Source organism: Drosophila miranda, chromosome XL (assembly GCF_003369915.1).
Source record: "Drosophila miranda strain MSH22 chromosome XL, D.miranda_PacBio2.1, whole genome shotgun sequence".
In the NCBI taxonomy this organism is placed as follows: domain Eukaryota; kingdom Metazoa; phylum Arthropoda; class Insecta; order Diptera; family Drosophilidae; genus Drosophila; species Drosophila miranda.
Genome location: NC_046673.1, coordinates 6,162,129 through 6,187,359, shown reverse-complemented (window position 1 = coordinate 6,187,359; position 25,231 = coordinate 6,162,129). Strand labels below are relative to the sequence as shown.

At 42.6% G+C, this 25,231-nt stretch overlaps 1 protein-coding gene across 2 annotated transcripts in view; it reads left to right on the top strand.

Annotated features, from left to right (window-relative positions):
- The window catches only part of LOC108164872, a 122,821-nt gene that overhangs the window by 24,291 nt on the left and 73,299 nt on the right, over positions 1-25,231 (top strand). The window lies entirely within an intron of this gene.

The following is a 25,231-nucleotide window of genomic DNA, read 5'->3' as shown; positions in this document are numbered from 1 at the left end:
CATCGCTTGAACCAAAAATAATAATCCATGGGAAATCAAGTACATATGAAGCGGATAAAGAGGCAAAAGATAGCCAATGGAATTGAGACAAAAAAGAATCCCGGCGATGTTTGATATCCAATAACCAATTGACATGTTTCACCATTTTTTGAATATGCCAAATTGAAACTTTCGATGCAAATTGTTTTTTTTTTTAATGGAGCATTCACTTTTGTTTTTCCTCTCTAAAGGTTTTATTTACAATTGTTCAACAATTGGGGATTCAGAGTCGATTTGGCCATCTGCCTGTGAAACTCACCGCAGAAGCACTTGGGTGTATGAATTTATTGGATGTCTGCATGGGCATGTGCATTCATACATTTGTAATGGTGCATATCTATATTCAAACGAATGTCCACCCATTTGCAGGACCATTAGCTGTTACCTAGTGATAGCCTTTCAAATCCTTTTCCAGGATTTAGAATAGACTTCAACTGGGAATAGACAGGGCTATCATTTCCCATCATTGTCACTTGTCACTATCCAAATAGGACAGACATTTTCAGGACAGAGACCGAGCGTCAAGCCAAAGAGCAGTTGATGTCAGGCCCGCCCTAATGAGCAGTTACTTTTTTGTTGACCTCTTAGCGTGTTCGCAGTGTCTGGGCAGCCGTCGGGCACGTCTGACTGCACAGGGAATGGGCGAAAGTGCACTTTCTCTGTCGTCTGTCCTTTTCTTTCCTTCCGGGGCTGTCTCTGCTACTCTAGCGGTATGCAGCTTCCTGTTGTTTGAGCCCAACGATGCGTGGTGGCTGTGATAAAAGTAATCGAAAAGTGTCGTCCCAGAAAGTTTGTGCAGATTCAGTCCAAGGTCCGCTGCGAGGAGAGTGGGCCGACGCTCGATCTCGTTGAGTTGAGTTGAGTGAAGACTCGAAGTATTGCAGTCAGCAGCACTTGGACGAGCAAAGGATGAGGAAAGGTCTACAAGGACAGTTTTCACGTTCCACGCAGCAGAGTTGTCAAGGCCGGGACAATTCGGCGAACTCTCATTAATCATTTGCATGTGTGACAGACAGCAGTAGCGAGATGGGGGCATGGCGTAGCATACTTTTTGCGGCAAGCCACGCAAACACACATAGGCATATGTACACATACACGCCCACCATGAAAGAGTAACAAATTGGGATGCGGCATTAAATTAATTCAAAACATGCTTGGATTATGTTTGCCCAACCTGCGAACAGTTTCCTTGGAAGGATGATGATGGATGCTCGGGTGGGAGTCAGTGGCAAAGGCAGCCATAATGCGTTTGGCAATTTATTAATGATTCCAGGAACGAGCCCACAAGCGGCAAGGATCGAACAGAAGATGAAAGACTCGTAGTACTGCAGGATATCCAGCATGACAAGCGAATCTATGAATGACTCCTAGCTAGGCTCACGGACTATTAGAGTCGATTTTCTACATCAGCGATAGGTCCGTGGGGCCACAGCCGAAAGGAGGGGGCAAAAGACAATAAATGAGCAGAGCTTCGGATAAAATTAGGATACGCAGCTGATGCAGATTTTTGCAGATCATTCAAAACTGAAATGAGTGCAAGGAAGTCAGTTTTTTGGGAGATAGTAACACTCCAACTCATTTAATGTGCATTCATTGCTGCCAATATTCAATAAGCCAAGTGCAACTTTCACGTAACGTATTCTGAAGTCTCTGGATATCTTAGCACCATGCATTCTTCTATGACCATGACGCAGGGGCCATGCCTACTATCGTTATGCAGGAGTGCTTGACGTTCTTTTTTTTTGCAGCCCGTACTTTTGCGCATTCTACGGAACGAATGCTTGCACGTACCGAGTATGAATGTGTCCGTAAAATTTCACTTGAAAACTCTCACCAGTTGTCGGGCAACATTTGATTACTTATGGAAAAGCGTTAACAGCGCTACTTTCTGAATTAATGTGGGATTTTAATTTGGCGGGCCACCACATAAAGGGCACTCTAGAAGCGGTGCCAGATATTTGGAAACCTTCTGACCTTCTGGAGGGAGTCTTTAGTGCCAAGTCGTAGAGAAAGGATCCCACGAAAAGGAACGCTGTTGTACTGCTACTGATCCAGTAATTCCAAGTACCATTGTAACTATTGTAACCACGTTTGAGCCCAATCCATCATACTACAAAAAAATAAACATTGGAAGATTTAAACTCCTACATTAATATTACAATTCAACAGCGCGACAATTGAACCGAAATGTACAATTTACGAACGGAAAAGATGCAATATTTTTAAAAATCTTCATGGGATATTTAAATATCTCAATTGCATTATTTTTGTACTATGGATTTCGAATCTGCATCTTCTATGTGTCCTGACAGCAGTATTTGAGCCAGTATATACTATTTATACACTATTAACGTACATTAACCGAATCTAAGAAGATATGTATTAAGATAATTCAGAACAAAGGCAGCCGAATCGGAAAGGTTCCTAGGCGGAAAGGCGGGTCATGCGAATGTCCCATAGGCATTTTGGCAATGAATCGGAATAATCGGAATGGCGCCTACCGATTGACCGACTGGGCCTGACTCGCCATCTGCGTCGATTCTCACTTTTAATGGTCAACGGTCAATGGCCAGCAATCCCGCCGATGAGTCGTCGAAAAGCGCGGGTAAGTCTCCATTCGGATCATCGAAAAAGAAAGGTGAATGCCGGAATGTGCTCAGTCAGCCATCTGATGGCCAGGTAAGCAATTTTTCGCCAGTTGCGTGACGTGGCTGGCCCGGCCAAGATGGACCCTGTCAGAGCCCACTGCCAGAGCGCCCAACTCCCGGCGCAATGGCTCCCAGCGATTGAGCTTCATCTCTTTTGCTGTCATTACAAAAATGTTTCATAAAAAAACAGAAAAATGCTAAATAATGTGAGACGAGTGGCCAGGAGCCAGGGGCCGGGGGCCACGCGCCAGGAGCCAAGCGGCACAAAGAGCAGTCTGAAAACAAAAAAAAAAGGATTACAAAAAGAGTAATAAAACATAGGGGGCAAATTTCGAAGCTAGTTCCTCCTAGTGATTCGATATTAAAGCTTTGATATTGGGCTTTGGAGGTATTTCCCGAGGACTGTAGTATCTGGGAATCTGTTCTTTCAAAGTAACTATTCTCATGGCGAAACTCATTTCGCAGGAAAATGGCTGTCTGCCCGAAAAGCATTCCAGGCCCGAATTTTGTGAAATATACGGAACGTTTTACACTGTTGAGTAACGGGAAAAAGAGAGTCGAATATGACCCTGGGCCACCTTGCAGTAACATTTCGAATCGATTTACATATTCAGCATAAGCGTATGCCGCAGCTGATGTACGGCCCCCCCTCCGACAGGGAGGAGGCAAAGGCCGGCTGTAGATAGTGCGGTTCCCTACATATACGAGTATGTACATACAATATGTGTTTATTGTGTGTTTTCACAGCAACAAACAACGGAGCGGATAAAAACCCAATCCGCACCCCCCCTCGCTCTCACCCCCAGTCGGCTTCCGGTCGCCCAGTCTCCAGTTCCATTTTTGCATCTGCAACAGCATTTTTATGCAAAACAACTGTTTTATGTCAGCGGCACAGCAGGCGCCATCAGCACGGAGGGGCAGTTGCACGAACAACTGAATTGGGCAGCATTTTCCACAAAAGAAACTTTTCCCAGCCAGATGAGCTTTAAAGAGATCAGCTTTAATTAAGAAATTCCTGTAAGAGCCGCCTTAAATAAAAATGCGCCGACCTGTCGATAGATATTCATTAGAATGGAAATAGATTTCACATCCCACATCACACTAGCTGCTTGAAGTGCTGCCAAAGCGGTTCCTCCAAATATACTCGAAGAAAATGCATCAAATATCAGTTTTTCCGTAATTAGTGGACTCATTCTTATAAAAGATCCATGGTTCAAGAATTACCAAGTTCATTTGGGCTTAAGATAACTAAGTTCTTATTCCTTCTTCCCAATGGAACAGGTTTGAGAACAGAATCGATTCACACATACCGCAACTGCTTTCTATCGGTGTCTAAATGGAGGTATGCATGTCAAACACACATAATCGGGCAGATGAGGCACCTCCAGATAGTCACTCATAAAGCATTAATGTAGTCAAGCTCGAAATGGCTAATACCTTTAGCTTTGAGTTTAGTGTTTTGGCTGTCAGGCCCAACTATTTGACCCTCTCTCGCATATATTATCTATGGCTATATCTATTCTGATCGCTATATATCGCTTTTATGTTTTTTGGAGGCCTACGCCCTACGGCATTCTTTGCTCTTTTAGGAAGTCTGTACAGCATCGGCAAGTGAATGACTGTTGGTCTAGGAAACAAATTTATATAGAGTTCTCTCATGAATTGCATTCTCTCCTCGCACTTGGCATGCAAGGACTCCTCTAATGGGGTACTGTACTCCTCTCATACTGGTTGTCGTTGTGGGGACTAGAGCTCTTACCAAAACCCTCCAATAACCTGCAGAGACCCGAAAATCTTACCGTGGCAAGAGGTAGAAGGAGAGCGTGAGAGCAGCTCCAGGCTGCTGCTGAGCGGAGCACGAACGATAGAGCGCGAGAGATCTGCAGGAACGAAGAAGGCGGGATAGAAAGACGACAGTGGGCTCAGGATGCAATACATATACATTATTGCATCATGAGTGGACACTGCAAATAGTAAACAATAATAATGATTTATGTTAAATATCGGTCTGGGAAACCCGACATCACTGGTAATGAAAAATATAAACATGCATATGTTAGATTTGGTTCAAAGCCTGTCTTTCGTTGGGGGAAATATGCATTGGAGGGTGCATCAGCTGAGTGTAGGGCGGAGTGTAGGTACACGGATAAATAAGGAATAGAGACAGAGGGGAAAGCAGAGTCTCAGTTGTTAATCTTCCCACATATGTATGGGTCCAGGTGCCAACTAACCAACCCACACTCTCCCACCTGTGTATGAACAATATAAAAGCATGTACATACATACGTACAAATGTACTATGTACATATTTACATGGTCTGCTTTTTTTCCTCGTCAGATTGGATTATGTCATTAGGGTAGGGGGGGGCACACAGTGGCTAAAACGCATTAAAGAGCTTATGCTAACAATTAAATTATTTTTAAGCCCTGCAAAGCAAAGCACCGGAGAACATAAAAGCACGCACACAGCCGTTTTACCGTTGGCAAAAGTGTTTCCACTGTGCTGTTTCGATGTGTAATGCGCATTCGTAACAATGACGACATTGTTGGGCGAAAGCACGGCCACCGTGCTGGACGGACGAGGCGGGCTGATGGGGAGGGGCAGTTCCTATTGGGTTCATGGCCAGAGAAAATGTTATTCCGCCACCCGACTGGGGCATGTGCTTGTGTGAGAGTGTGTGTGTCTAATCAATTTGCTTAGCTTGGAGTTTTTCTTTTGTTTTCCTTTTTGTGCCGTTCGGTGCGGTACTTACTCCGCGTAAAGTATGCCAGAGCTTTGTGTCTCGCAAACAGAGAATACCTTTTGACATTTATCGTTGCTGATCTCAGCAACCCTCCGGTCCTTACCCTCTCTCGCCTACAACACCAGTGCACCCCCCCATTCCGGAATCGTCAAAAAACCACAAGGCTGACTTTCCGCGCTAATGATAAAAGTTTTTGCGCTTTGACGGTGTCTATGGAATGGGAGAGCGCTCGAAAGACGGAGGAGTGGGAGTGAAAACGGGAAAACCCAAGCGTAAGCTTTATCTCCGCTTCCATCCACGAAAACGCACACTAAGACAACGCATTTGGTTTTCAATTAATTGTTTACCCTTGTCACTCAGTCGTCACATATCGTACGCATCCCTCTCCACACCCAAGTTCCGCCCAAACATACAGTGGGCGAAATGTCCAATCTGAGGCGCAAAAGCCCCTTCTTGAGCTTATGTCAAATAAAACCATAAACATGTACATATATGGAGAATGAGATTCCACTGTGCACACCAGGAGATCAGATCCGATTGACATCCCATTGAAAAATTGATTCCCTATAATACATATATTTCGTTTTTTCCACGAACATCCCGAATATCTTGATCTCCATATTCAGTTTTATCAGTAACGGTAGTCAACTTGGTTTCTTCAATGCAAAAAATAACTTCTTTTCTGCATTCAAAAAAATATAGGTCGCATAAAAACTAAAATGCCACCTAAAAATTTCAAAGAATCAAGTGTAGCAGAAAATATTACGAAAACATTATAGGAGGCTTGGGCTTAGTACTTTTACAATATTTTAAGCCGGGTACTTGCGGACATCTCAAGATTCCACTCCAATATACAAATACATATACAATGAAAGAAGAAGACATACCTTAAACTATACAACAAGAACTTTGGGAATACGACAACAATAGTGGATGGCAAGTGGAACATGGCAAAGAGCAGATGGTTCGATCATATGCCAAGTTCGAAGGACAAAAACTGTCCGAGTGTATAAAAATGATCGAAAACCTCATAAAATAAGAAAAGTAAATTAATGCCAACAGATTTTTGCTTAAGTTCTTTCTTTTCTTAATGGGGCTTTCTCCCACTGTGCATCACCACTTCGTAATCACCTGTTCATAATATCAGACTAATATCAGATATATGGGCCCTGTCCGTGGGAGTACAAAAGCTTTGGGCATTTTATTTCTTACGGCCTTCAATGGTCACCGGTTCCTGACATGGCTCTATCTTCTCGCTCCCTGCCAAGGCATCCATCAGCACATCAAGATGGTTCGAGGGAGTTGATAAAGGTTTCCCACAGTTGAGCGGGGGCTGTTGATGGGTGCCCCAAGCTTGGTAAAATTTAAAGATTGAGGAAAACAAGGCTGCAACTTAACGTGGAGGAGGTAAGATTTTATCCAGCACGAATCCAGTATGATATTGGGAAATATCTACAGACATAGTTGGGGGAGCCACAGATTGCCATTCCAGCTGAATTCCAACTAAGGAGGAAATCTATGTGCCACAGCACTCGACTGTCTCGGTAGAGTTTTTTTTTACCAAATCTCGTATTATCCCTAGAGATTTATTTGAATAGACCGCTTAAAAACATTTCACTCACAGCAAGTGTTAAAGTTATTTAAGTTCTGATTTTTCTGCATAATAATAATGCAGAATTATTAAAGATTTTAAATGTTTTAATCCTGGTAGTAGTGTTAGTGCCACCCAGATTTTCCAGCAATTACATATTTCGGAGCCTGAAATCCGAATGATGGTTCGCTCTTAATGGTTTTAAATTATTGATACAAAAGCAGCTTAAGTTTACTGCCCTCCAAATATTTACAGTAGATGGCAGCGTCCACGTGCTATTTAATTCTGAATTAAAAAATAGCCGCCAAGGAAAATTTAAGTAAGTTTTCTTTTTTTCTTACACCGCATCAGGATGAAGTTCAAATGATATTTACAAATCCATTTGAAGGCCTGGATGCCACACTGAGTGCCCAGTGCCAAATCCTTGTCCCTCCGAATGGCATTCTTAAAAGAGCCAACATAATAGTTCCATTGTTGCCAGAACATGCGACACGACACACATCCACACACACTTTGACCATTCCCCACCTCTTCTGTGCTTTCATGTCCTTTCATATTCTGGGAGTGGGACTGAGGCTTGGTATTTACCTGTGTCCAGAAATGGGTTTCAAGTGCTCTTCATTTGATTTGATTTCAGTTTCACTTCTGCGGTTTCTTAACTTTGTGGCCTTTGTAACGTCTTTGGCTTTGGCTTTGGCTCTGGCTTGATATTTCAACTTCCCTTCCCTTCCTTTATGTTTCACAGGGTATGAGATTCAGCGATTGGGGCCGGAGATCATGTGTAAACTTGACAGTTAAACGACAGTCCAGTACAAGCCCCCTTCTGGACAGCGCGTGCTATAAATTTGCGGTGAAAAGATTAAGCTCTTTGGTCGAAAAATTAAGGGCCACATAAAATGGATTAAAAAATAAATGCAATTTTAGCTACGAAGCCAAACATTTTTAAACTTTTATACAGACACAGATTCATACGGATCTGTCGATGTATTGGCCATGTGCCTGGATGTCAGCAGAGAATAGTACTCAGATTGCTCTCTGAGGCGTGCATTTAATGGTCTGATAAGAAAAGGCCTCGAGTTCGAGGCATGGAAGATGGGGGACAGTGTGTCAAACAGATAAGGGTGCTAGGGAGAGCCCCTTATTACCTTATTATCGCGTGGCACAGATCAGCCTCTCAGCTCTCAGCACTCAGGCGAATTGAGATTCATTTTAAAATGATGACAATTTGCATCTGGAAATGGCTGGCGAATGGCAGACTGACTTCTGGCCGATAGAGATGAGGAAAGTACGGAAAATTCATCGACTCACTATCGATAGAACCGACTTCAACTGAATAAGCAATGACTTAAGAAATATAAACTCAAACCCTCCGCTCACTGAGCACATCCCGGGGGAACTGTGGTAGTTTTTGACAGTTGTGAAGACCGATTCACAATGACACCATCCACCATCCACTGGCGTTCACCATCCGTCAAAAACAGCTGATGAGCATACAATAACAAAGTTTTAGTGCAGAGCGCTTTGTTGCAGAAACTTATAATGAGGTTATAGTGCTATGACACTAGACTGTACCAACTTTGCTGCGGAAATTAGCGTTCGTAGCCGTCTCTAAACGCGTCTCCCGGCTATCAGTCGAAAAACTGAGACACTATTTGTGTCAAAATAATGCTTTCCAACGCACACAGCCAGCAAGCCAGCAAAATTGGATCTGAAAAGTGTAACCATCGATTATCTCTGCCCCAGCGTTGCTCCCAGCTTAACTGCAAAGCCAAACTGACGCTACTTTTTGCGTACTATGGGTCTACCTATGGGTACTATATCTACTTTAGTATATGGTACTATATGCACTACTATATCTCTCGCCCTCATTGCATGCTTTCCCCTGTTTTATCCTATCCTGTTTTCAGTACTGTTTTAAGGATATATACGTACACGTTTTGCAAATTGCGAAATTGCATTAGATCCGCTTAAAATGTTGTCTGGATGCTGATCAGCCCCTGGAAGATCTCCACCTCCATCTTATCATGCTTCTCCTCCCTCTTCCAATGGTGCTCCTTTTGATTCTAGGCTTTCTCTAGCACAAAACTCTCCTGCCAAATATCCATCCTCCATTTCCGAAGACCACTTCGTCCTGCCGCATGCTGTTTTTCGGACGGCTGTAAAATTCACAATACTCATATCATAATAATCCAAAGCAAATACATACTATATCCATCCACCTTCATTTTGTTTTCTTTCCATTTTAATTTGTTTCAAATTTAAACTCTAAACTGAAATCCTCGGCTGCAGGAGCAGTGTGGTGCTGCTGTGTGTTGTTTAGGGTTGCATTTGAAAACCATCGGCTAAATATCGCATAGAAACGTGCTGACTAGAAACATCCCAGATGGATGGTGGAATGACTGGGAAATTTGTCAGCAATGGATGGCGGATGGTGGCCAGTGTGAACAGGGTATAGGTAGTTCCATTGCACTAGTAAGTTTTCCGCAAATATGCATGCCTAAAAATACAAGATTGGAAAATTTGCAAGAGGCAATGGAGAGGTGAGGGATAGAGAAAAAGAGAGAGAGAGAGAAAAGAAACCAATTGGCAAAAGTACATTTTATGAATTCCCCAGAAACCGAAATGAAATAAAAACTGACAGAGAATGGCAAAGTGTGAGTGAGAAGGTGGGGATAAGGGGCAGAACAGGTACAGCGCCTGCCAGCACGAATACTCGTATCGTATGGAAATTTCAGCGTCCGCACACTTAATATAATTTCACTTGAAAACACTCATACACTCTCATAGGAGAGGTGAAAAGCGGCAAATCATGCAGACTGATGGTGGACGGGGCACGGGGCACGGGGACAAGCAGGTGCTGGTGGCCAGCAGTGGCGATGTGGAACCATTCGTCTTTCGTGTGGCCTTTCTTTACTCTGCCGGCGCTAACGTGACTTTGGCGCGTTAACCTCAATTTATCGCTGCCATTTATGTCCTTGTTTCCGATTACAGCATAAATTGTGGTAGGTGACGTATTGGTCACACACACACAGCCATGCACCACTCACCTGATAAATGGTAAACTGCATGTATTGTGTAATCGATAAAAAGTAAAATACGAAAAGCCAGGAAACCGTGCGGTGGAGTGGAGCAGTGGAGGAGCGCCGGAGCCTCACGATATCAGCAGCGCCTCACGAAGGGACTGATGTGGCGGCATCGACGTTTGCTCCCGTTTTGGCTCAGTGGCATTGAACGACGACGGCCCTACATACGTACGGACGTGAAAGTTCCGGCGAGTGTACATTTTAAATAGAATTCTGCCCACAAGTGTTCACAGATTCACCTCCACCTCGACTCCGATTTCGGGCAAAATAGTAATAGGATATTTCGAGAGACAATGGACGGCTTAGTAAAGAAGATATGAAGAGATTTTGGTTTGATTTTTGTTCGGAAATAAATTTCACATTTTCTATCTCTCGTCTAGTCGATAAATACATAAATACATACATATGAGGAATAAATCCTGAAAATTATGGAGGCAAAAAAACTCATAAATGTATATGTAATGGGAAGGCCTAGTTCTATTGATTAAATAGAGAACCAAATTCACCAGAAGCGTACAAAGAAAATTGGGTGTTGGGCTTTCAACGCAAAGAAGGACCTCCCCTTAACGTAAATCATTCTGGTTATAATAGGTACACAAAGAGTTTAGGCAGGTATTAGTTTCGTGGTGGCTGTAGATGGGTGTAACAGCCAGAAGGAAGCGTTTTCGACCCCATAGGGTATAAATATTTTTGATTCGCTTCAACAGCGGGTCAGATACAGCCAAGTCTCAGAGACTATAAGAGCTAGAGGAGGCAAACTTTGTGTGCAGACTCCTTCCATACCACTTATACAATTTAGAAAATACAGGAAGGTCCACATCAACTAGATTAGAGAAATTTAATATAATCCGATTATTCTTATAGCGAGAATGCATTGGTTCGTTGAAGAGAGAGAGAGAGAGATATGCGCGGTATGCTTTGCCCATAAGCATTATCCAACAACTGAATCCGTTCCTTTTGTGAATTGCGATACCAAAAGTCTCAAAGAGAAATAGAAAGACAGAGTGCAGCACTAATCGGCTCCGATACCAATGCAGTCGTTTACTCATAAACAAGTAAGAAATATATTTTAGAAGTTACATAAATCCTTACTTTACAAACGCATATACTGGCTAAGTAACGGGGGCATGTAGAGTCTCCCAGTAATCGAATATATCATATGTGTATTAGTCTTATCAGACTATCGTCGTCCAGGACTCTGTACATCTATGTCTTTTATTATTCAAGCGAGTTTCTATAAAAGGTTATTTCTGGCTCTTGAGCAAGGATTAACGTCCGAATAAAGCTAAACGAATGATGCCTACCTTTTGATAGACTTGGTTGAGGGTTAAGCATAATCCCCAACACTGCACCCGTCCCCGGCTTGCAACTTCTGCGCGATTTTTCGTGGACCCTGCCGTGGATTGACATGTGAATGTATTTTATTTATGCTATGCAAAAACTTGATTTAATCAAATTCTTCCTGTATTGCGGAATGTTATATTTTTTTGACGAGCATGGTCAGCCCTCGACAGGGATTACACTATGCAACGGCAGTTTCACGCTCCGAGCCAAACCGACCTTTTCCGATAGATTTGGGGCTTTGCAACTTTTTAATGAAATATGGTTTTATTTCTATGGCAAGTTTTTTTTATTTAAAAGATGTTTTTTTTTAAGTATCTTACATCTGGTTGTATTGAAGCTTGCAATTTTGAAAAGCGGATTTATATGCATCAGCACCATTTAAGATTTAAAATGCTTAAACCCCTTTATTTTCATTTTTCGAAGGAATTACAATTCGCTGTTGTTGTGATGTGCTCTGAAATTGTATACCGTGGCAGATTACATAACAGTGGGAACAAAACTGCCTTTTGCTGACAGACTTGGGATACAAATATGTATTTTTATGTAAAAGGTTTTTTAAATAAAAAAAAATGGTATGTTTGTAATGATTTTAAGCTTCGTTTGCTGCGCTCATTGATTTTGAGAGCAGCAAAGTTCTTTAAAACAAGATGAAAAATACTAAGATTAACCGCAAGCGTACCTCCGAAGAATACTTTGGGAAAAAGTTTAGAATTGTTCAAAAATATAAAGCCATAAAGCCTATCATGCTTCTAAGTATACTGCGCTCCTCAAATACTCGGGCCAGCAATTGTCATGTGTATCGAATAAATGTACTTTATAATACATATAATACAAATGTATTTTTTAAGTTTCAGATGCAAGCAATTCGCTTATGAAATATACGAATATAAAGCTATTCGACAACTCATTGGAGCGCGTAAACTGCGAAAACTGAAATCTTCTGAGATCCAGTGTCATCTGCGGACTCTCTGAAGGTACCCCTCATTGGAGGTGTTCTCAATACTCGGCCAAAAAATACTCACAGCCAAAAGCACCATCAAAAAGACTTTACCGCAAACAAAGATAAAAATGAGTTACTGACTTTTGTACCCAATTTATGCTTTCATTTCCATACAGTCACTATTTCGACTAAAGCCGAAGGAGTCGTGGTTTTTATCAAAAGATGGTCTAAGGAATTGCGACCCTTCTAGAAAGCGTCTTATTAACATCCATTCATCTAAGACCCGTAGGATCTGCCCAGGAGTTCTTCTTTTCCACAAACATCTCTTTGGTGAGGTTGAGTCTCCGGACCTCATCAGTCTTAGAAGTATCTCTCTTCCATCCCGTCCGTCTAGGCCTTACTTTCCTCTGCATCTTCCACTGTCTTTTCAACTACTCAAATCAAGAATCTGTCCGTAGTAACTACAAAATATTTTTCCGTCTGTTCTCCTTTGAAACTTGTGCTAATAATGTCAAACCTTCTCTTGTGAATAATTTAATTAAACTAACTTAAATCCTAAATTGTTATGCCAGTGTTATGCTTTTGTCTGACCCAAATTTGGCTGTGGGTGGGACCATGGCGGCTATTTGAGCCAATACTCTGCCTTAGTCAGTTTGAATACTTATTTAAGTCGTTCATGTCATTTTCCCCCTACAGTTTAACTGAACATTGTTCAACTTCACTTATATGTGGCATGTATTGAATTTTCGGGATATCTCGTCAATTATTCCTTGGTTGAGGCATTCGATTTGAATTGTATTTGACTTCAAACTGCCCAACAATTGAATACATTTCGAGGATGCCTCCTGGCTATGGCACTGGTCCGACAATGAACTGTTCAATAATATATGTATGTACATTTTATTTCATTTCATTGCACCGAGTGAATTTTACAGAGATTATACGAGATTTGTAACATTCTGTGGCGCACTCCCAAGCCAAGGAGTGACCCTTCGCTCCCGCTTCGGCTGAGGGCTGCAAACTCGCAAACTATGAAATGGCAGAGGGTCAGGCACGTTCAAAGACACATCTGCACATATGAACTATTTGGGGAATGAAGGCAGAGGGTGAGGTGACGTGGATCTGAACTGGATTCAGATTTAAATAAGACATTTGTGCAATAATCATAAAAACGAGAGGCGACACAGTAACTGGTAAAGGCAAAGGCAAAGGCGGTCGGGTGACGATTACTTCCAGACGGGCAAAGGATAGGCGAGGAGTTGGTTACGTTACTCAAATGATACACGTTACACACACCACACCGCATCGTTATAGTGGCTCTGGCTCTGGCTGTGGCTGTGGCTGTGGCTGCGGCAGAAGCTGAACAAGATGTAGAGGCGTGTGCCACCAAGGCAACGGAGGCGGATGCAAAACGGAAGTGGAAATGGGGCAGCAGACTGAAAGTAACCGGGATACCTAGCTGGGATCGCTGGGTGGGCTCTGGGTTGGGCTGCATGAGACAGAGTTTTCAGACACACTGGGAACATTCGTCACCTCCCCTCCCTGAGTATGCACCAAATTCACTCGAACAACTACTCTATTGTGTGTGCTCCCATACTGGGAGCCGAGCCGCACATTCCCATGTGCTTAAATATACACATATGTACATAAATCTATGTACATATTGCATGTGCGCACTTCCATGGTGTCGCACGGGACATCCGCACACATTTAAAATGAATAAAGTCGAAATAGCACACATTTTTATTTTGAAGCTAGGCATTGCTTATAGCTCTCCATTTGCCCTTTAATTGGTGCTAAAAATGATTTTGGCTTATTTTTCGCTTTCAAAATAGTTGCAAGACACCAAATGATTCCAACGGGAAAAGAAACAGAAGATGTTTTCGGGAGAAAGACAGAGAAAGAGAGTAAGCGCGTGGAAGCTGGTACAATGTTCTTTACAAATTCAAAACAAAAATAATTATTGCGATATCTTTCACCATTCGGCGCTAAAATTCTCAAATTTTCATAATTTTCATCGGTTTTAAATACCTCTTAATGGCTCTTAATAGGAAAATGGGACGGGCTTTTAGTATAAACCAAATATCTATTTTAATAGCTTTGACTGAAAATCCACAACGCACAGTGGATGACCAATCGAGCAGGAAAAAACTTTGGCTCCTAAATATTAAATACACCATAAATCAGTTTTTACAGAAACATCAAGAAAAATGTTTGGTCTAGTTTTTATATGAAGCCTCAGTGGAATACATAGTACCAAAACAAATAGTTAGATTCGATTATTTAGATATCCAATTGATGTTACGAAAGTTGTTATTTAACCAGCATCAATTGTTTCCAATTTCCTGGTATTCTAGTTCACTAAAAAAACTTAAAATAGGGACGACTATCGACATACATATGTATGTGTCCCTAATGCCACACATTTTGTTAGCAGCCACAATTAAAAGATTGAATAAACTGGCAGAATATAATAGCTATATGGTGGGAAATAAATAGAGAAAATATTTGTTACCTAAAAAATGTGGAAAAAACTTGGAAAATTGCAATGAACTTTCGATAACTTTTTGAGGAATTCTAACTGGATTTCAGTTCCACATTTCGAAAAAGAGTTTTTTTTTTGCTGCCAGATTGGGCGTTTCACCCACTATCGAAAGCATTGTCCGTTCGCATCTGACCAAACTAAGTTTTGATAGCACCCATGAAAAAGTGCGAAATTAATAGAGTTTCTAGGATGGATCGATCCTATGTGCGACATATTTCAAAGCTCATCGTCATCAGTCATCGGTCCAAGTGACACACGCGTTACTTCATTCAAATGTTGCCAGACGAGTCAATCTTTTTCCAATTTGCTGGTTGTCCCCCAATCGAACTCGCACTCTCTCTCTCTCTCTCTGGGGTCGTTTTACTAGAATATGCCGTTATCCAGTCGAAACCTTCAATTAATATACATATTTTTGTATGTATGTTCATGCGAGGGAAAAGTAATCGCGGGCAGTCGGTCGCTGCTGGAGGGCTTTTCATGCTGTTACTATTTATGTTTGTATTTGTATTAATTCTGGTCAGGCTAATCCTTCCAATCAATCTCCCTCTCCCTCTCTCTCTCTTTCTATTTTTTTTATGCACATGCAAAGATAAAACGTTGCGGCGTTATCGTAAATTTTGCGGCTTTTGAGCAAAAGAAACAAAGTGGAATGGGCCTAACATATGTACATAAATCCGTGAGTCGAGAGGGAAAAACGCATTTAAATATTTTATAAAGCTCCCACTGCTCAGAGGAATATATATGTACACATCTGTGTGGCCGAAGAACCCTGTAATTTTTATACAATTTGTACGTATCCGTGCAATGAAAAGTGAATCAAGAAAAACTGTAATACTAATAGTTGTAGGGTTATTATTATGCTTTTAAACAAAATGTGGTATTTGTGTCCTGGATTAAACAGAACCTATAACTTTTTTGAAAGCTAGAACTTTTTTCTCGTTCAAATACGAATAAACCTTTTCCATTTCCGCAAACGATTCAAATCGAACTGAATACACAAGAATGTTCTATGGACATTCATGTTCAGTTCCTTGAGAGATGGAGAGAGGAGCGGGAGGAGATTTTATGTACATGTGTAGCAGTTTTTGCTTATACAATCGACTGGCCTTTGAATGATATTAACAGAGAATTCCGTGATATATTGTGCTATTCATGTGCCAATGATACCGTATGCACTATTATTTGGTGTTCTTTCGAGCCACTATGTCGGCCTAGGCACACTTTGGACGTATCACGTAAGTCAAGACCCACTGGATAGGTATGTCTGCACCTGACTCGTGCATTTAAAACTCCGGAAAATCGAATTAGATATCTGTTTGTTTGTCTACGACTTTTCACTTCTTAGCTGTCGGCGTTGCCAATCAGTGCGTGTTCCCTTATTTGGGTCTTTGACCATGTCCAGTGCTGCCCGATACGTTTATGAAATTTTGTTTGGTCAACTGAAAATTTCAATGCTCTCCTCTCCCATGGGTCTCGCAGCTCGGCCCCGCCGGGGCGACTGGTAAAGGATCACAAGCTCAACAGGCTCTGACGCTGCAAATGTCATAAGTGTAATTGGGTTTTCCGAAACGCAAATTCGTATTCATTGTGTGTCAAGCGGGGAGAGGGCTGTGGTGTATGGTGTGGAGGTGGGAGTCGGGTGAAAGTGCATTCGTGTTGCCTTAAATGCTCGGCTCGTTAATTTGCACAAATTACGCATACGTCCAGTGTGCGGTGCCATTTCCACAACGAGATTTGTTTCGAAATTGTTATTTATGAGGCTTTGCGCCTGTGTATCTTAGTTGTGCTTCGGTGGTGCATGCCTTTGCCGCCACTGCTGTAACCCCACTTAATTACCGCTGCTTGAACATTTTGATTGCACACACGCACCTTAATCCTGATTATTCGCACTCCTCCCCCTCCAGGCACCCTCCGCGGCAGCATCTTATCCGCCGTGATTTTGCTAATTGAGCTTAGGAAATTAATTGACTTAAGACTGGCGATCCCGCGACAAGTAGCCCGACACATAATTGGCCTTAAATTGTGGAAGTCATCAGCGAAAACACACAAAAAAACCCACCCCTGATGGGGTGGGTGATGCCACCCCTTCCCCTTTGGCAGCATGCAGCCATTAGGGTATGAATACAAAATCAAAGCTGTGCAAATATGTAAGCTTTGCCCGTACGAGAAGGACACTCAATTAAAGCGCCATTCATACTATCTGGAACAACGTGGCTCAACAGAGAGGCAGGGACAAAGGCAGCAGACAGTGGAGACAGCAGACAGTGGAGCCAGCAGACAGAGAGAGGGGACACACACACCCCAGGGGCAGCGTGCGACGGCATTGCAGCTGGGACATGGGCCTGCGACTGCGACTGCGACTGTGGCGAAGGATTATGAATTAATAATAGGCAAACTGTAGGAATTTTCGCACGCCCAACACCTTTTTTATGATATTTGGCTCCGTCCTGGCTGGATGTTGACGCTTCTCTCATTATGCCTTGCGCGACCAACGACACTCAGTGGAGTCCCCGCAGCGCCTTTAGTTCCCAGTACGCATTCCTTGCCCCAACCCCACTGCTACTAGCATACGAAAACGCCGAGTTTACTTTAACTTGATAGAATCTATAGGCGTCGAGTAAAACCGAGTTAAAGATTGAGCGACTGCCTATCCCCAGTGATTTGTTACGAACTTGTGAACTATCTTTATAAACAACAGGCGACGGTCCCGATGTGGTCCGCTCCCGCTATGCGCTCTCTCTTCGGGTCTTGCTTTGCTCATTACAACAGACTTTGTTCTTCTCTCTCTCATCAAACATGACGTTAGAGCGCTTGACATAAGACCGGGAAGAGAGTTAGAGAACCACCTTGTATGAGAAACGGAACGCGTCGCTGTTTGCGTGTGCATCTGCAGAGCATTACAGCTACGTTTTGGATACAAGCAATAAAACCATATCTATGCGCGTAAGTCTAGCTCTAAGTTCTAACTAGTTCCCTAAGCGGGAACATACAATGATGAGCATGTGAATAGGGCAAGTTAAGGTATGGATGGCTATCAACTATTGAAAACTCAAATAAGCGTTTAATGTCTGAGCTGTGATACTCCAGAAGCCACTGTGTAAAGTACATTATGCTTGCTTACTTATAAGCAAGTAAGCACAAAAATTGCAGACTGTGATTAATGGTGTTAAAGTGTCCTTTGATCGAATTGAAAGACAATGTGTAAGAGTGCCGGTAGTCAGCTTTAACCCTGGACGGTTAACGACGAACACACATTTCGTGTTGGTCTAGATCTCTCTACAGCTCCAGTCTGGGAGTGTTCTCTTTCTGTCTGCAGATGCATTAGGCGTTTCACACCATAAGCACCTCCTCGATTTGACGAATTTTAACCTCTGTGCAATTTCTATTCTATTTCTGTTATATTTCAATCAATGTTACTTGCATCACAAATTTATCGCTAAGGGATGCTGACAATATTAAGTATACTACAAAGACAGATTTGTTTGTTAATAAACAAAAGGATTAATAACAGCAAAAAATCTCTTTATTTTAAATTTTTATATTAAAAAAACTCTAAAAAGTATATACAAGTTTGTTTTACAGGAAAAATGCGCTTTGTTATAAGTTTCAACTTTTTCTTCGTCTTTTCAACGAAAGTCAACCCTTTCAGGGTTGAATAAGTACCCCTTCTAGGGTTAAAGAAGGATAAGGCCTTGCTAATGTTTTCTAAATTTAAACATTCTACAAAGTTTCCCACGGTTTTTGGAGCATTTACCACAACTTTGATTGAGAGGTCTTCTGGAAGGACTCGAAGAGGGAGCCTGTCAACCGGCCCGCAGATGTGGGTGTTGAATTATCATTTGACAAGTTTGTAAGCAGTCAATCAATCAATCTGGTAACGCAATTATTTCCATCCTGGCCGAAGGCAATTGACTTCAATTGACTCGCTCCGGGCCACGCCCTCTACTTATCGGCCATATACTCGTATTGATTGCCAATCGATCTGCCTGGCTGCCCTCCTAGACAGCGTCTTCATCGTTGTCGTCTGCCGAATAGGCTTTCATTTATAAGCCAATTGTATTTCAATTGAGATTTTGTTTCCCGGTGCCGCTGTTCCATGCCCACAATCCCTCCTTCGACACTCGACACCCGGCACTCGTCTGGACGAATATATTTTTGGATGACCGTGGGATGGGCGGACTTCTGCATAAATCAAATGTGTCAATAGCCGGAAGCGAGGAATATACAAATTGTGCATATTTATGCATACATACAAACAACTTCCGATCGAAAATTACTGGACCTGCCCCATATGACTCCTAGCTCGCAATGAATTTTGGCTAAATTGCTCCTCTAATGCTCTTCCTCGACTGCTGCAGCGAACCAACTTTTGCGAAAGCAATTTCCAATGCGCCAAGCTGAAAAAAGTCGACGGCTATTGTCCGTTTTGTATGCTCTCTCCGCTCAATCACTCTCCCTCTCCCACTTTCCTGCTGCCTTCATTTTAGCTTTCTCTCTCCATGTGTGTGTACACATATAGCACATGTATGTACAGTGCCGAACCCAAGTATAAGCACAGCAAATCAATTTCAGCTTCCTGCTGTTTTCATAGCTATGTTTTTGTAATGTGCCCATCTGGGCAGTATTTCTGAACAAACTTCGCCCTTATTAGTTTAACTCGTCTTTAGTTATGTCCCACTTTAGTTTTTCTAAATTTAAGTGATTCGGAAACCATCGAAGTTATTTTGAGAGCTCCACAGAACATTTATCGTATTAAATGATGTTTGTATCTTGCAAAAATCCCAATGGAAAATCTGTAAAAACTGAAATTCCATTGCTGTGCTAATACTTAAGTTTGCCACTGTATGTGTATGGTCTATGGTCCTTCACAGCTTCCTCGGTTTTGTTTTCTATGTACGTAGAGCTTTAAAATTGGTCCAGGAGCTGAGAGTGTGAGTGCGAGGTGCCTGTGGGGTAACAAAATCAATCTTTGACAGCTCTACACTCTCGCTTCCCTCACACCCGCCGATCTCCTCTGGCCCTCCTCCGCTCCCTCTTGATGGTCGAGGGCTGCTGCTCGATTTCTCTATGGTGATTGACCAGCATATTAAGTGTGCGCAGCGTCGCCAAGAAATGACAAACATCAAGGGCAAGCTAAGGTAAGTTGTCAGAGCCAATTTGCCATCAGCATCAGCCAGTTGCCAGCACCACTACCAATGCATTCAAGCTCAAACTGCTCCGGGAAGACTTCGCCCTCAGCCGGTCCCTGTCCCTGTCCCTGTCCTGGTCGGCTCCGGCTCTGGCTCCGGCTCTGGCCCTGCTTCTTGTTCTTCATCTCCGCAGTTTACATTTTTAAAATGCAATAAATCATTCACAGCTCTTTCACTTACTTAACAAACTTTTGCCACAAGGGGTGGGGATAACGGAGGGGCGGAGGGGTTCAAAAGTTTCCGCTCAAGCGTGGGACGCCCTGATTTGCTTATGCCTTTGGGGGTGTGGGGGCGGGATTTATAAAACGCTATTGGAAGAAAGAGTGAAAGCGAAAGAGCTATGGAAACAGAAAAAGAAAAGTTTCCTATTAAACCCTTTCCCTCTGCCGCTAAACCGCTCCCCCTGCAACCACCCCTCCAGCCATAAAACATGCCAAAAATAGCAATTGCCGGGACAGCGTTTTAAATTTATATTACGCACGCGAAAGGCCAACCAAACAAGCCCGAAACGATCCGGTTCAATTCCGATTTCAGTTTCAATTTCGGGTTCGCTTGGCTCGGGGAAACTTAAAAGTCCGCAGCGCGAAAGGACTGGCATACTTATTGGGTATATTAAATGCTTTACAATTGGATAATTGATATCCTGTATCGCATATGGAAGCTGATCATTGAAATGCATTGTAACGATCCTTTCTATTCGCCTGTTGCCAGCTGATCTGCTGTACATACATATACTGTTCAGAATGTGACCAACCCACAGATTTTGTATACATATATCCCCCTTTTATATATCTCTCCGATTACATATCTTCTCAGACATCCCCACCGCACTAGAAGGGCTGACTACTTTTTGGGTGAAGTCTGGGCTAGTTTGAAAATGCTAGGGAAAGGAAACAAAGCGACCAACAGTGTAAAACGACAATGAGCGCCTGGACCTGCCGGCACCAGGTGATGAGGTTGTGGACGAGAGGGAGAACGGGGAAGCAAGAGCAGGGGCTCGGCCCTGCCTTTGGATAACCAAAGCCTGTATACGTACAGCTATAGCATTAATCTCGAAGCACAAATGGGGGAGCTGAGAAAACCATTCTGCGGTAGGCATAGTAGGCGGGACTAGAGGTAGAGAACTGTAGAATCTTTGCATCACGGGCCTCCATTCAAAGCAGGCCAAAAAGGACTCACAATCTTCGCAATCTACGCTTTGGAGAGCGAAGAGACTTAGGAACATATTCACAGAGACTTCACAGTAGTCAGAATGTTGAAAAACACTCATCTAGGAGGCTACACAATGGTCATGGGAGCCCCAAAGACAGTCATAAACGGTGAACGGGTACAACAGATTGATTTTAGGAGTTGGTACGTTGATCCTAGATTCAATTGCGTCTTTATTTGGTGAGATCTGCCGACGCTAATTAATGACTTCAATTGATTGAAAGCGCACATCTCTGGACTTGGACAGTCGGGGCCTTTGGTAATTAGGCAACAGCCAGGTCAGAGCATCAGCAGAGGTCCGGACAGACTCCGTCCAAGGTCAGCGGCCTCGGGTCCGGGCCACGCAGTCGGGAACCACGCAATGACAATGAAGGATTTGCCTTATGACGAGTGCCGATAACACGAGTCATCCATCACACACTTAGCAGCAGCTTAGCAAATAGTAAGCAAATATAACATTTTGCGAGCACAAAGGGTGAGGATGGGTCGCTGTCGGACAATGGCTTGTATTTATGGACAGCGCGTGGTCACGTGGGCCGTGGGCCGTTAGCCGTGGTTCGAGCCAGAAATAGAATCAACAAATGCGACAGAGCTGTATCTGTCAGCAGCGTAAAACACATAGACAAAAAGGAAAAATAAAAAGAAAAAAGGAAAGGAACACGGAGGCTTCTGCTCATTAAAGCGTTCCAAGGTCTCCCACAAAGAAACCGGGAGCCTGGGCCATTTGCTGCGAACGGTGACGGTGGCAGTGAGTCCTTTAAGTAGCATCGTTTATTGCTTATTTATTTTTCGCTCTTGCTTGTGGCATTCCCGTTCCCTTGGGCTGTCGGGACTAATATATTGATGGGGAGCCTTAAGTCCTTCTATACGTATACATTTATACCAAATGGGTACGTAGGTGGTGCCATCCATCGATGCTCTTAATTGAATTCAAGCCTCATACTTCGCACCATTCATTTCAAACAGATATTCTATGGGCAAGTGTGGTATATAAGATGGAGAACTTAATACCAACTAGAACTGTGACCTAGTAGTATCAGTAGACCTATCAGAATAGTCTAGGTCAAGAAAAAATCATTGTTCCTACCTGTTGAATATGTACAAATCGATAAAGTATATTATGTTACCGTCCTGTTTAACCCTCAATTTTGTGTGCCGACTCCTGTGATATCACTTTAAAATACAAAAATCTGTTTTGAAGATACTAAAAAGGACTATTATTATAGCCACAATGAAGAGCATAATTTACGTCCGGATGGTACTTCGTTGGTTCGAGGAGAAAGAGAGAGTGAGAGATTTAACGCAAGCTTTTGTTGGCAAGACTTGAGAGGAAGGAGTGTAACAGAAAGTGCGGCTAGAATATTGGTAATATTGCTAAAGGTGGAAAAAAGATAGACTGATGATAAGTGAACGCCTTCAATCAGTTGAGAAAATGAACATCTAAATATCTGGGTGGCGAGAGATTGGCAACAGTGCCGGGACTAAGGAGGCTGATGGTGGCTCGGCCAACCCAGGTGACCCCAGACTCAAATCCAGGCCAATTCACTATCTTCGAATGAAGTTTTAGAATTATTCGGACATTCCCTTCCGCCGATAAGTACGATACAATTTTCATAAATAATGAAGAAGTTAAATTTTAAAGCAAAAAATTCAATAGTTATTAGGTTTAACATATAGTCGCCAACAAAAATTTATAATTATCAATGTGATATGATCCAACATATGACGTTTTGGTACAAAATTGCAAAACTCTGCGAATTGGGTAGGACTATCTCTATTTTTATACCCGATACTCAAAATGAGTATTGGGGTATATTAGATTTGTGTGTAACGTCCAGAAGGAATCGTTTCCGACCCCATAAAGTATATACATATATTCTTGATCAGCATCAATAGCCGAGTCGATTGAGCCCTGTCTGTCTGTCCGTCCGTCCGTCTGTCCGTCAGTCCGTCCCTATTAGCGCCTAGAGCTCAAAGACTATAAGAGCTAGAGCAACGATGTTTTGGATCCAGACTTCTGTGATATGTCACTGCTACAAAAATATTTCAAAACTTCGCCCCGCCCACTTCCGCCCCACAAAGAACGAAAATCTGTGTCATCCACAATTTAAAAGATACGAGAAAACCAAAAGCGCAAAATCGTAGAGAATGACCACATCCTTTGGACTGCAGAATTTAAATTGGATCGTAACATTATTATAGCTAGAATCAAGAAAACGATTTCATATTTTCTCGCCCTGTCTCTCTCTAACACACGTGTCATAGCCGGCTTTGCTTAGCGTAAAACATTAAGCTAGAGCAACCACACTTTGATTCACGCTCCTGAGATATCGGACCTTGACGAGTTTGTTTCAAAATTTCACCACACCCCCTTCCGCCGCCACAAAGGATGAAAATATGGGGATATTCACAACTCTCAGAGACTATTAACGCTAGAGTAACTAAATTTGGTATTCACACTCCTGTTAGATCTCACTATAAAACGTATATCTCTAAATTTCGCCCCAACCCCTTCCGCCCCACAAAGGACGAAAGTCTGTGGCATCCACAATATTGAAGATACGAGAAAACTAAAAGCGCAGAATCATAGAAAATAACCGTATCTATGAGATTGCTGAATCTGGATCAGATCGGTTTATTTTTATAGTCATTATAGCCATTTTTATATAATTTGCAGTGGCTACACATTTTCTACGACATGATCAGACACGTTTTCTGTCTCTCCCGCACGCGCACATTGTCGCTCAATGTAGCCATACTGACTATGTATCGGTAATACATGTAGAGTTGCGGTCGCCGCAGCAACTCACAACGTTCCCCCTCGTTTTTAATACGTTTCTTCAAATTTATACAGCGCTAAAACTATAAAGAATAATACATTTTTGTAACCTATAAGCCCATTCTGTTGAGTGTAAAAAACACAGGAATTTAACGGCAAAATGCGACATTTGAAGGATTTGAATATTCGACTTTTCCCGAGCTTTGAAAATCAAAATTTTGGGAAAAGAATTATGCGCTAAATGGCATTCTAAGCAGGCAGAAATGGCAGCAATTTGTCTAAGAGACTCCGACCACCACAGCACATAGGTCACTCATCACTCATGAAACAACAGCAATATTGACCCACAGGAACGGCGTTCCAAAGGAGTACGCAGATATCCCCTTTGAAAAAACCATCCCCCACAGAGACAACTGTCTCGAGAAACCTTCAGGCCCAGATGGGGCCATAAACATATTCACAAATGGATCCAAGATGTACAAAAAGGTCGGAGGAGGAATAAAAATGCGTCTTCCAGGCGGATGTCATATCAACCAGGGAAACTGCCTTCAGGCAGTTACCGTTAGGCAGCTAAGCTGCGATCAAATCATTACGTGTGATTTCATCGAACTCGGCCACCGTGGGAATCTGCCGCAAATATCATCACGAAATTGCTCAGCAATTTGTAATTAGGCTAATATGGGCTCCGGGACACAAAAACAGTGAAGGCAACTGTATAGCAGACGAGCTGGCCAGATCTGGCCAGATCTGGCACAACGATCCCCCTTCTCCAAATAATTGCAGCGCAGTCATAGCACACGTATTGGGCATTGGCCAATAGGTACCCATGCAAACGTAGTCCACCTCTAAGCAGAAAAAGGCTACATTTGGTCTCACTCAATGTCCAGAAGAGGTGCCAGACAGATTGAAAACTTCATAAAAGCATCCGTATGGGATAGTTGCTGACATCGCGTCCCCCGATAAAGGGTAAAACCATGATGCAATTATACAAGGTGGTCTCGTCGGCAAAAGTTAGTCCCTTAACGTATGCTAGCAATAAGTGCGAGTGAAGGGCACATAGTATAGTGAGTGTGAGTGAGACGGTATATGTTGATGTTGATTAACCCTTAACAGGCCCGTG